We start from the raw sequence: 13,451 nt of genomic DNA on the forward strand, positions 1-13,451 counted from the left end.
TCCTCAGTCCACAAATACCCATAACTACACTTCCAAAGTTTCCGGGCCCGCCAGACTTACTATAACCAAAATACCCCTTCCGCCCATAGGCGAATAATGACTATCGAGCTCAAATGGTGAGACTTGCTTCTAGTCATCCTCCTGGCCATACTTTTTGCCACAGACCTCGCTTCAGTCGCCCCACTGGAATGGTCCTTTGCTCTCCGCCTCTTACTGGCCCTCACCTACATCGTAGGTTGCGCTATACTTCTGGGGTGCTACTATTTTTTTGTAGTGACCTATCTCTCTACATGTCTCTCACCTTAGCCAGTCTTGAAAACTGTCTGACCTCCTGCAAGACCTCTGGCTTGCCACTCCTATAACTGACTTCGATTCTCTCACCCAGGCTATCATTAAACTTTGGCTACAGGGAACCTTCCTTCTTTATACCGACACCCAGGTCACCTTTTATACCTTGGTTCTCCTCTGCCTAATATCTTAATCAGCCATGCTTGCTCTGCAGCCTCTTACGGAATGACAGGCCGCAGACCCAAGACCATGTTCAGTTCAGTTCATTTCAGTCGCTCAGTCGTGTCCGACTCTTTGTGGCCCCATGAATCACAGCACGCCAGGCCTCCCTGTCCATCACCAACTCCCGGAGTTCACTCAAACTCATGTCCACAGAGTCGGTGATGCCATCCAGCCATCTCATTCTCTGTCGTCCCCTTCTCCTCCCGCCCCCAACCTTTCCTAGCATCAGAGTCTTTTCCAGTGAGTCAACTCGTCGCATGAGGTGGCCAAAGTATTGGAGTTTCAGCTTTAGCATCAGTCCTTCCAATGAATACCCAGGATTGATCTCCTTTAGAATGGACTGGTTGGATCTCCTTGCAGTCCAAGGGACTCTCAAGAGTCTTCTCCAGCTGGTCGGAATTAAACCTGTTTTTATTCTTGCAGTCACTTTACTCACATTGCTCTTCAGCCCACCTACCAACAGCTGCAAAAGATGACCTGAAATGCCGACAGAAAATGATGATGACCACCAATTCCAGACTCCTGCCTAAAGACCCTGAGCCCCTGGGAACACCGGGGTCTGGCCATGACCCAAAAGCCCCACGACACCCCTTTCCAGCAGGAAGTAGCCAGAGACGACAACGTTGCCCCCTATCCTATCAAAAGGGTCAAAATGTAAGGTCGGACCTCAGTGGCCATTGCTGGACTTCTCCTCTCCCTCTTCCCTTTCCCGCCGGCGGGAAAAAGCCCCGCCGGACTCTGACTATTGTGCTCTATTCTTTCATTCCCTCCCCCACTGCTGGAGTGTCCTTGAGGTGTCAGTTCCTGGTAGAGATCAACCCTCTCCTAACCTCCCCCTCCTAACCTCCTGCCCAGAAACAGCCAGAACTATTCCTCTGCATCAGCACAACCTTGAGCAGACCCGGCAACCAACCCAGTCTTGCCCCCCGGCTAACTGACCTATGAGGGACACCACTCCAAAACTTGCCCAAAGTTATATAAGTTGCCTCTTGCCTTTGTTCGGCACGGACTTCCTGACCTCGCTCTGTTAGGTCTTGGGGTTCCGCCTGGGGGTGCGCAGCCATTAAAGCCTGTCACATTATCTATTTGGCGTCTGGGTTCTCTTATTCAACATCGTTGGCCCATCTCTACCTTACACAAACCACATAAGTTTGTGGTAGAATAACGATTATAAATAGAGTCGAGTGGCTCCAGAAAGGAGGAGGCGCGGTCTCCCCGCAGGAGGGTGGTTGAAGTGAGTGCTCCTGCCATCCCCCGCCGCAGCGCTGGGAGAAGGGGGCGCAGGCCCCGCAGAGCAGGGGGTGGTGGGGATGGGAGTGCCTGGGGCTCCTGGGAGGAGGGGGCTCCAGGGGCTGGGGCTGAAACTTCTGGTGAGGGTCTCAATAAGTGCAAAGGGAAGATGGTGGCCCTACTGCTAAGGGGTCAAAATTAAACACTCTGCAGGTATATTCTGTCCAACGCTGTTTGGTAAAGTCTCGCCTGCTATATAGGGTGTCGTTTTGGGCTGTGGGGTTTGTTTTGGTTTGTTTTTTGAGTCAATTGGATTAGCAAGAGTTTTCCTTATTAGAAAGCAAAATGGCTCCCTCTGGAAACAGCAGGGTTTAAGGCTGACTGGGGGGACACAGAGTCGGTGAGGATCCAATTTCCTTTTAATATCAGAATTTTATATTACTGAGAGCTCAGTATTTTGAAAATGTTTCTGTCCACTGCGTCCTGTGAGAAGCACCCAATTAAAACACCCATTGAAAATATCCCTCTGTTCCCTTTTTTCAAGACGTTTTGTCAAGATAGTGCAGAAACCCGGGGCTTTGGTTGGTTGTGTTTGGTGGTTTGTTTGTGGGGTTCTCCCCCTGCCTTGGAAAACCGGGACTTAACATTATTACACTGAGTTCCTACTTAGTCCTTCCTGCAGCGTCGCCTGAATACCTGGAGGTGTTCTCCAGGTCAGAGAGGAAGGGCCGCTGGGGTGGGCATGTGTGGCTTTTGCCTGATGACAAGTGGAACTGACAGATGGTACCCACGCGGGCCTGCGTGTGTGCATGTGTCTGAGGCCACTTCGGGAAATGAGGTCAGGGTTCATGAGAATAAAGGGCTTTTTTGTTGTTGTTGTTGGAAAGTTTGCCTGCAAACTGTCGTAAACCCTCGAATCACACGGTGTGTGAGAGGGGCTCTCAGGCCTGCGTCCTCTTTCGCTCCGGGTGTGAGATGCTGGCCTGGTGTTGAGTTGCTGAGTGTCCGCCCTTGACTCTGACTGGCCCGGTCATGTGGTCAGCAGGTCCCCCTGGGGCTGTGGTTTGGTCTCCCCCCCCAGAAAGTGTGGGACGTGGAAGGACGTCTGTGTGGGTGGGAGGGTAACGACGGAGCCTACGTGCCCGGGACCAGGTCCCAAGTGGCAGCCTCTGCGGGTGGGTGGGCACCACCAGGTGTGGGCAGGAGCGGGAAGGGGTCTCAGGGAGGGGCGGGCTGTGTGGGCAGCCTGCCAGAGGTCCCCGAGAAGTACTTTTTGTCATCAGCTGGGTGTTCTAGAACTGGAAGGGCCAAAAGCCTCATTTTTCTGCCTTGACAGGGAAGAGGGCGTTTTTGTAGCAGGACCTGGGGACCTTCCCTCCGGTGGTTGGAACAAAGCCCTGTTTCTCCTTTAGAACCGGTGCCAAGTGAAACTGCCCACGGCTCCTGGCGGGAGGCCAGATGGAGGGGGTGGGGTGAAGGCAGGGGTGAGGAGGGCAGAGGGGAGGAACTGTCCTGGAGGCCTGCAGGCCAGGCTGGGGCCGCCTCCACCTTCCTCAGCAGGCCCTCCCTTTCCTCTCTGGTCTGCCAGCCTTTCCTTCTGGAGGTTGCAGAGTAAGTGGACAGTTTGTCACTGGGTGAGGTGACAATTCCTCACTCCTGGGAGCTGGCCTTATTGCAGGGCTACCACCTGGGGTGGGGGTGGTGGTGGAAAATATGTTCAGAGGACATGGAAAAAAATCCTTCCAGAATCTTGTCCTGACCAAACAGAACTCCCAGTAGAATATCAGTGTTCAGACCTCAAAATCACCCCTACAATGTAGGGATCACTTGGGAGTTTACCAGGAACATATACACACATGCTCGGGCTTGCTGGAGCTCACGCTGACCTCTGACCTCCCGTTTGGACTCTCTTTGGTCATCTCTCTCATCACCCTTCTTTCCCTGGAGTGTTAACAAGGAGCAGCCGGGTGTAGCTGGAAATGTTAGCACCTCTGCCTTAACCCCCCGCCGCCCTCTGGAGTTAATGCCGTGAGGCTTGTGAGCGGGGCAGCAAGGAGGACAGCGTTGGGTGGTCTGCTCCCCACTGTCAGGAGACCGCATGCTCACCTTCCGTCTCTCCCCCTTGCGTTCTGTGTGGGTCACTCGTTCTGTTTATTCTCATTTGATCATGATCACCCTCCCAATTATGGCCCAAGTACGAGCACCTTCCCAATTAGTGGTCCAGCTTAATTGCTAAGGACGCCGTATCTGCTCCACTGGAGCTCGTAAGCCCACAGGGAAGACAAACGTGGAACAATGCATGTTTTGTCTTCTCCGTCTTGAGGCCCTCACTCCTGAGCTGCCGCACAGGGTGGAGGTGGCCTGGGTTCGCTCAGAAGCTCCTGAGGAAAGTTACCCTGCGATGTGTGGTTCTTCATTCCCTTCTCGTATCCGTAGAAGAGGTAACGAAGGCGCCTTGGCAGGGATGGCTGCTGGGGAGGCTCTGAACCTCTGCCCCAACTCATCAGTTCTGTGATCCAAGGAGACCACCCAGTCCGTCTGTTTCCCCAGCACCAGGCAGGAAAGTGCTCGAATGGCTGAAGTCCTCACCTTGCTTGTGAGCACCAGACGAGTTTAATGTGAAAGCTCTTCAAGAAGCACTGAGCTTTTTGACATTTTGAACAGCCTGGTTTATGAGAGCGTGGCTCAGGTTCCGCTTCTGTCTGCCTCGGCTCTGTGCTTCCAGGCCTGTCTCCGCTCTGCCCACTCTGCAAAGCGTCCCCTCGTCCGTGTCCTGGCTGCAGGTGTCTTTTCCTGCCTCTGAGCTTCTGTAGTGTTTCACGTATGGTTGTTTAGAAGTCTTTGGTTTGGTCTTGAACTTGAATTCAACTCCACGTGGTTTCTCTCTAAAAAGCCGGCTTGTTGCTTGCAAAAGGGCTGTGTCCGCTTTTGCACACGTCTGTTTTACCTAGTAGAGTTCCTCACGGGTGTTTTCTCCCTGAAACCATGCTGTGTTCCCTCCCCCAAGTCCCCAGCAGCAGCAGCAGGGCGTGCTGCTGTCCTCATGGTCAGGAACACGCTCCCCCCACTGCAGGGCTACATCTTCCCATTTCTGTGATCCAGCTTGAGCAGCCCCTCCTCCAGGAAGCCCTCCTGGCTCTCTTCCCTTTGGCTTCTGCCCCAGGCTTGTTTTCTTCCATGGTACCCTGTGCCCTTTTCAGGACATTTAATACATTGATTTATTTTAATCTGTTTACCCACATTTAGTTTCCCTGGTGGCTCAGTTGGTCAAGAAAACGTCCGCAATGTAGGAGACTGGCTACTGGAGACCCGGGTTCGATCCCTGGGTCAGGAAAATCCCCTGGAGATGGAAATGGCAACCCATTCCAGTATTCTTGCTGGGAGAATCCCATGGACAGAGGAGCCTGGTGGGCTACAGTCTATGGGGTCGCCTGAGTCAGACACGACTGAGCGGCTAAACCACCACCACATATCCCACACTAGCCCATGAGCCCCCGGAGGGTACAGATTGTGTCTTTTCCTTTGGTGCCAAGCACATCTCAGCCTGCCTGGCCTTCCCCTGAGTGACCAGGTGAATACATGAATACCTAGCTTCTCTGGTGACAAGTGACAGAATCTTGGTTCTGGAGCTAGCTCACTTAAGGGGACTTGATTACAAGGCACAGGGGTGAGGCCCAGAATCTGCTGGGGGTAGGACAGGGGCCTGGGACGGGACTCCAGCACACACTGGCTATATGTGTGTGCTCAGTTCTGTCTCTGCAGTTGAGGTTACTCGGGTGGAAGATGCCTCCCCCTGCGGTCCTAAGTGTGTGTGGTACTGTCCAGCCTTGGAGACAGGATTTTGGCCCCAATTCATAAATCCCTGGGAAAGGGCCTGTCTCTGACTTGGGTCTGGCGCTGGCTGTGGATCAGTCCTCCGTCACCATGGAGACAGACTCATGGCCACCAGGAGCCTCGGGTGTCCATGGCAGTGCAGGACTTGTGAGTGAGGGACACTGTCTGGGGCCACTGTGATGGGGAGACACTCCTTGGCAAGTCTGCTGACCAGGTTGTGTGCCCTGCAGAGGTGCCAGGAGCATACAGGCGCCTTCCACTGTGAGCTGACTCTGAGTGGTCTTCCTTTACTGCTTGCTGCTGGGTTCTGCCAACCAGTCTGAGGGTGGCGTGGTCAGCCCTCTCAGATGAGGTGGGCAGATTGGTAATAACCCCACGGGCAGCTTTGGCAAATAATGTCTGGCATGGTCGGGTGTTTGGGAACATCTCCTATCAAGACAATTCCGGAGGTCTACAGGAAGTCGGCTTTGCCCGCCCCGTTCCCCTGTACCTGAGTCCAGTCGGGGGGATGGTGAGAGTGGCTGGCAGCAACTGTGTTTATTTGCCTCTGATTGCTCAGGAGGAGGTATGTGGTTCCCTGGGGCATCTAGCATCTGGGTCTCTGGACCCAGTTAGGCTCCAGCCAGACCTGGTGGCCCTTGGATGAACCTGATAAAGTCAGGGTTGGTGGCTGCTAAGGCCTACTGACTTCAGGATTGGGGTGGGGGGTTCATACTTAGACTTGAAGAATGCCAGCTGGTGGAAAGCCTGCCAGTCATCTGGTTGACTCCCATCCCTGATATGCAGATAAGAAAAGTGAGGTTCTGGGTGGTGACGGCGGTGGTGGTGGGGGGGGGTGGTGTTATGCGAGGTCACCACTGGTAGCCAAGCAGCCTTTAGAAAGAAAGATCCCAGGTATCCTGGCTCCATCTCTGTCGAGAGTGTGCTTCACTGACCCAAGCGTCTCCCTCCTCCTAAACACTGCCCCTACCTGTCCTCTTCACACCCCTTGGGTGCCTTCTGGGTGCCTTCTGGGTGGGTACCATGGGGCAGTCTCCTCCCGTGTAACATAATAGTGACAGAGGCCACCCTACAGAACTGTTCAGAGCAGTAAGCGCAGAGGGACACTCAGGACCCTCGCCTAGTGTCTGCACAGTAAGTACTTAGTGAAGAATAGGTGTTACTGCGTCGTGAGCATTAATAGTTAATACGTGCGCTCTCGTTGGAGAGAGGTGACACTGCGACTTACAGTCTCACTAAACACTCAACATCTTAGAGGTGATGCTTCCTGGGAAGTGTTCTAGGAGACCAGAGGGCCCATTGCAAGATCTTTAAGTCATATGTTTGAGTGTGGCTTCTTAAACTTTAACATGCATGGGACCCTCTAGGGCCCCTGTTAAAAATCCTGATTCTGCTTTAGTATCTCTTGGGTGGGGCCTGAGTCGCGTGTTTCTAATATGCTCCAAGATGATACCGGTCCTTGGGGACCAGAGCTTGAGTAGTAAGGACCCCAGGGAATGTAGATTTCAGATTGCAGCTAGTCCGAGGCCTAACCCTGCCTGACGAAGAAAGAAGCCACAGGTGTGCTACCTTTCTGTGCCATTTTATCATTTTAGATTAGTCTGACTTCATTTCTAGGTGATGGGGATATTGCTAAAAGTTTATAAAGCACATGATCAAAACCTCAATATAATTAATTTATCAAAACCCAAATCTGCAGATTTCCTCTGTGAATAGTTCCCTCTCCTTGTTGGGTCAGAAGTGGTTTCACTCTAACCTTACCACAAATCAGTACCAAGAATAGCTCTGTGGCGGCCAACCAACCATATCCATCCTCCCCTTCCTTACTAACCAAACCTTAATTTTATTTGAGGCAGGAGTATATTAATAACACTTCATTTCCCAGTCTCATGGGCAGAGAGGAATGCACAACAAGATAGAAGACAAAGTCATTAGTTAGGACTTACATAAAAGGTTATTTAAAGAGGATTTACTCAGCTGGCAGGTTACCTTTTCTTTTACTTCTGCCTGGAATATATACATAACGACTGGCACGCCAGCAGCTATCTTGGAATATGAGGCAACCTCAAGGATGGAAGTCACATGGTGAGGATGATGGCACAAAAAAATAGAGCTGTGCCACCTCTCTGGTGCCACAAGCTCTTTGCTACTTTATTCCAGACTTCCTTTACGTTAAAAACCAACCAAACAAAAATAGAACAGTTGTTTCAATGACTATTTGGCAGGTTTCTTATTGTGTGAAGGCTGCTGAACCCAATGTTAACTGACCTCACCAGAGCAGGTGCAGTTTAGCAGAGCAGTGCTAAGTTGCTTCAGTCATGTTCAACCCTTTGCGACCCCATGGACTGTAGCCCACCAGGCTCCTCTGTTCATAGGTGTTCTCCAGGCAAGAATACTGGAGTGGGTTGCCATGCTCTCCTCTAGGGGATCTTCCCGACCCAGAGATCAAGCCCACATCTCTTATGTCTCCTGCATTAGCAGGCAGGTTTCTTTACCACTAGCGCCACCTGGGAAGCCCTTCTCAGGGCAGACATGCGTTTAAATCTGTGTCTACAGCTGTCATCCTTCTGAGCACCTTTCGTGGGATTCCCTAGTCATGTAGAGACAAGGGAACTGAATTGAGGATCAGAAGCCCAGGGTGCTCAGCTTAGCTTTGCCATTTCCTAGTGGTTTGATCCTGTTCCTTCAACCTCAGTCCCCACACCTGTAAAATGGGGATGACGGATTAGAGAGTCCAACTTAGTGCAAGGTGGGCAACTCGTTCTGCTGGTGCTGGGGTAGAATGGGGGTCAAGGATGATGGGGAGGTTGCAAAGATGCTGGTGTGAGCGGCAAGGGGCCGTGAGGGGTGAATCTCGGGGACAGGCACTGGTGCCCCTTTTAGTGCTCCCGTTTAGAGGTGCCCTGAGGGCAGCAGAGCACTGCAGCTGCTGCTGGAGCCAGAAGGGCTTGGACCCAGGGCCCGAGCAGCATCAGCAAGAGTCTGGTTTTGTTCACAGGAAGGGTGACAGCAGAAGTAGTTTGCAACTGGGCCTTGAGAACCCTGCCTCAGCCTTCCTCTGCCAGCTTGTGAGCTCTGAGCTGAGGCCTGTTAGGTGGCCTGGCAGCATCTCTGCACCCCGACTGCTTTGCAGTTGAAACCCAGATGACTGCACCCTGACTCCTTGCTTGGAGCAGCCGGATGGGCTGGGGGGGTCAGCAGTCAGTGTGCGTTCTCTCTCCTGCTGCCTGGAACCTGCAGGGAGATGTCTTTAGCCACAGCACAGCCATCCACACCGCTTTCATCCAAATCAGAGGCCCTATTTGCTGTGGATTTCTCTCAACCATCTTCCAGACCTGAAGCCAGCACTCTGTCTTCCCTATCCCAGTTCCCTAGTTCAGCACCTGCTCCGTGTCCACTCAGTGGGGCCAGCTGGTCCCGGGAGGGCATAGACCAGGTCCTGACAGTGATCTGAAACTATCAAGAAGCATCTTTTCTCCCAGCGTGGAGAGCAGAGGCCCAAATAGGAGTGCTTCGGGGGGAACCTCTCATTGCTGGGTTCTGGGGGGGGTGGTCCACTCCTCTGACCAGCTGCTAGATGGTCTGAAAATGCCTGCATTTCCTCACTGTGGCCTGTTCCTAGATTTTTAAATTTGATACGATTGAAATAAGGTCTGTCTGGGTGGATATGGTACTCATGGGTCAGTTCCCTTGTTCTGGGATGAGAAAGGTAACCAGCATGGTATGTACTTAAAATCCCCCGCCCATTTGTAAAAAAAATGTAACTAAAAGTTTTAAGGGGACAGGGCTATCTGCATGTGGGGGTGGAAGGCAAGCAGGACAGGAAGGTATGGGACACACGGCCACTGTCCCCCCACCCCAGCCTGAAGTCCCTTCTTCGGAAGCAGCTTAGACGTGAGTGTGGTGTAGCCCGTATTTTCTGATGAAAGGGACACCATGGGGGTGAGTCCTGCCTGGCGTGGGGCTGTGATAGCCAGGTTTGGGGGAAAGAACTGAGGAGGACCCAAGACATTTAACCTGTCATGAGGGGCTTTTTCCTCTGTTGCCCTGGCTGGGAGGGTCTGGAGCAGAGAGGTCAGGCAGGAGCTGGCAGAGGTGACAGGAAGCATGTAAATGCTGGCTTGGAACAGTGTCCCTGCGGCCCAGCATCAAGGCAGCACATAGTGTGTGAACGAGGCCAGGCCCCAAGGCCTTTTTATCCTCTCTGTGTTGTGCAGGGAGTTTCTGAGATAATTAGCTCATGTGTAAACCATCTTTATTTGTGTAGCTGAAGAGAGGGGCTTGCCCTCTCCTGGGTGGAGACTGCTGAATCCCAGGCCTTGTAAGGATGTGCCCTCTTAGGGACGTGTGAGATGCCTGCTGGACACGGTGTCAGTGACGGCCCGCTCCAGGCTGGTAGGATAAACAAAAGAAGGGAGTTTTCTCCCTCCCTTCCCTCCTTTGGTCTTTGCTGTTTTTTTTAAATTTAACAACAATAGCAACAACATGATATCACCATGTGGGAAACAGAACCTCTGAGATCCTGAGATGCAAAGTCTGTCTGGAGAAAAGAAACGGGCATGTGGAAGTCCAGCTCAGAGCAGCACGCATCTTAGCTGGTTGTCACAGCCTGGGAGAAGAGTCGGTAAACTTCTGCTTTTGGGGTTTACTTTCTCTCTCTCTGCAAAGGGGATTCAGGAGTTCGGCCTTAACTTGCGGTGTTGCCCCATGAATGGATGATCATGGCTTCCTGTTATGAAATGAGAGCATTTTTTGATCGATGGCATGTAAACAGCTGAACCATTTTCTTTACAATCAAGACTGGTGCACAGGAGAGGGCCTGGCTGCCCACCCATGAGTGATTTAAGGGTCCGATGTGTTCTTCCTGTGTGGAGCAGGCGGCACGCTGATCTCGTCCTGCGTTCGCCGCAGCTCGAGGTGGACCCATGCTGTGCAGGGGCCTCGATCAATGTTAATTCCCTTGCAGGAAGTCATAAACACTGGCTGGCTGTCTCATCGGGTGAGGTCCCCACTGGTGGGCACACAGACAGGCAGTGCATAGGAGCGGGGAGGGAGGGGCCGCGTTAAGGAAACAGTGTCTCCCTACCTGGTGGCTGGGAGGCAGTTGCGTTATCTTTCCTGGTCTGTGATGTCCCCTGTGTCAGGGAACTGGGATGATCGGACGGAAGCTGAGGAAGTGTGAACTTAGCAAAGTGGAGGCGAAGTGGTGTGCGCATTGGCCCAGCAGGGAGGGCAGGTGATGCTTTCAAGTCAAACACACTTGGCTTTGGAAGCCGCAAGGCATGTGAGGATTAAAACCTTGCGTGAACAGGGAGCTGAGCTCGGTGCTCTGTGGCGATGGGAGGAACGGGGATGAGGGAGGGGGGATGTATGTGTACCTGTGGCTGATCCACGTTGTCATACAGCAGAAACTAACACAAGTTGTAAAGGGGTTGTATCCCAATAAGATAACACACAGAATTGTGCATGAAAATTGCGCAGTGTGGTGGAACCAGGGGTGTAGTGAGTGTGTTTGGGAGCTGCGGGAGGCGGCGGCAACCAGGAATCAAGCGCCCAGACAGTTGGAGTTGGAAACGAGGTACCACAGGGCACAACTGTTTGTGCACACGGCTTCTCGTTGTTCTGTTGGTAGTTATGCGTGAGTCGTCTGGCTCCTCACCACCAAAGTGAGACCTCTCTTGGACTCCATTCAGGGAAGCTTCAGTCCACATCAGAGGGCTCCTGCATCACATACCCCGTGGGGGGTCGGCTCCCGGACCCCTAAGCAGAACTGGCCATGCTGACTCTGAGGATGGTGGACTGGAGATGAGGACCTTATTGCTAAGACGGAGGGCCCCTGCAGACGTCAGACAGGAGAGTGGTGCCCAGATGCTCGTGTTTGGCCAGGGGGCTAGCAGCAGGACTGCAGACCGTGGCTGAGCACGCCCAGGCAGGTGAGGCCCTTAATCACAGAGCAGTGGAATAGCTTCTGAAACTAGTTAGCAGGTGTTCACGATTGGCTGGAAGGTAATGCCATTCACTGAGAAAGGAAGACAGACAGGAGGAAGTGGCCTGGGGCAGAGAGGGTGGGGTTTAGAAAGCAGGAAAACAAGAGTCTGGGACAAATGGAGTTAGAGGTGTTTGTGAGACAGAGATGTCAGGCAGTGAAGTGAAAGTCGCTCAGTCGTGTCCGACTCTCTGCGACCCCATGGACTATACAGTCCATGGGATTCTCCAGGCCAGAACACTGGAGTGGAGTAGCCTTTCCCTTCTCCAGGGGATCTTCCCAACTTGCAGGTGGATTCTTTACCAGCTGAGCCACAAGGGAAGCCCCGTGTCAAGCATTAAAGCGAGCATTTAAAAGTTTTTTGGTGCTCTGTGCTAAGTTGCTTCAGTCCTGTCTGACTCTGGGAAGCCCTATGGACTATAGCCTGCCAGGCCCCTCTGTCCATGGCATTCTCCAGGCAGGTATACTGGAGTAGCTTGCCTCTGCCCTCCTCTGGGGGACCTTCCCAATCCAGGAATGTCTACCTGCCTTGGCAGAAACGTCTACCAGTTTACCACTGGTGTCACCTGGGAAGCCCCTTGAAGTTTTTTATGGAATATCAATTCACTGGAAGATTATATAAGATTAAAAATTTAAAGTCTAAGAAACTGTTCACTTAAGAAAGCTCACTGGAAAAGTAGAATGTAAGTGTAAGCACATTGGAATTAACAGTTTTGAAAAACAGAGATGGTAAAACTTGGTAGACAGCCAACCTTCCTGACTTCAGACTACACTACAAAGCTACAGTCATCAAGGCAATATGTTCCTGGCACAGAAACAGATATATAGACCAATGGAATAAGATAGAGAACCCAGAGATAAACCCACGCATCCATGGGTACCTTATTTTTGACAAAGGAGGCAAGAATATACAATAGGGCAAAGAAAGCCTCTTCAATAAATGGTGCTGGGAAAACTGGACAGCTATGTGCAAAAGAATGAAATTAGATCACTCATAATGCCACACAAAAAGATAAACTCAAAATGGATTAAAGACCTAAATGTAAGACCAGAAACTATTAAACTCTTAGAGGAGAACACAGGCAGAACACTCGATGACATAAAGCAAGATCTTCTATGACCCACCTACTAAAGTAAGGGAAATAAAAACAAAAATAAACAGGTGGAACCTAATTAAAAGCTTTTGCACAGCAAAGGAAACTATAAACAAGGTGAAAAGACAGCCCTCAGAATGGGAGAAAATAATAGCAAGGGAAACAACTGATAAAGGATTAATGTCCAAATCACACAAGCAGCTTATACAACTCAATACCAGAAAGGCAAACAACCCAATCAAAAAGTGGGAAAGGGACCCGAAGAGACATTTCTCCAGGGAAGACATACAGGTGGCTAACAAGCACGTGAAAAGATACTCAACATCACTCGTTATCAGAGAAATGCAAATCAAAACTACAATGAGATATCACCTCACACCAGTCAGAATGGCCATCATCAAAAAGTCTACAAACAGTAAATGCTGGAGAGGGTGTGGAGAAAAGCGAACGCTCTTGCATTGTTGGTGGGGATGTAAACTGACACAGCCACTCTGGAAGACGGTATGGAGACTCCTTAAAAAGTTAGGAATAAAACCACCACATGACCCAGCAATCCCACTCCTAGGCATAGAGCCTGAGGAAATCAGAACTGAAAAGGACACATGTACCCCAGTGTTCACTGCAGCAGTGTTTACAATAGCTCGAACATGGAAGCAACCTAGATATCCATCGACAGATGAATGGATAAAGCAGCTGTGGTACACATATACGATGGAATACTGCTCAGCTATAAAAAGGAACGCATTGGAATCTGTTCTAATGAGGTGGACGAAACTAGAACCCATTATACAGAGTGA

Source organism: Moschus berezovskii, chromosome 23, assembly GCF_049115385.1.
Source record: "Moschus berezovskii isolate FMDL1 chromosome 23, NW_MosBer_1.0, whole genome shotgun sequence".
In the NCBI taxonomy this organism is placed as follows: Eukaryota; Metazoa; Chordata; class Mammalia; order Artiodactyla; family Moschidae; genus Moschus; species Moschus berezovskii.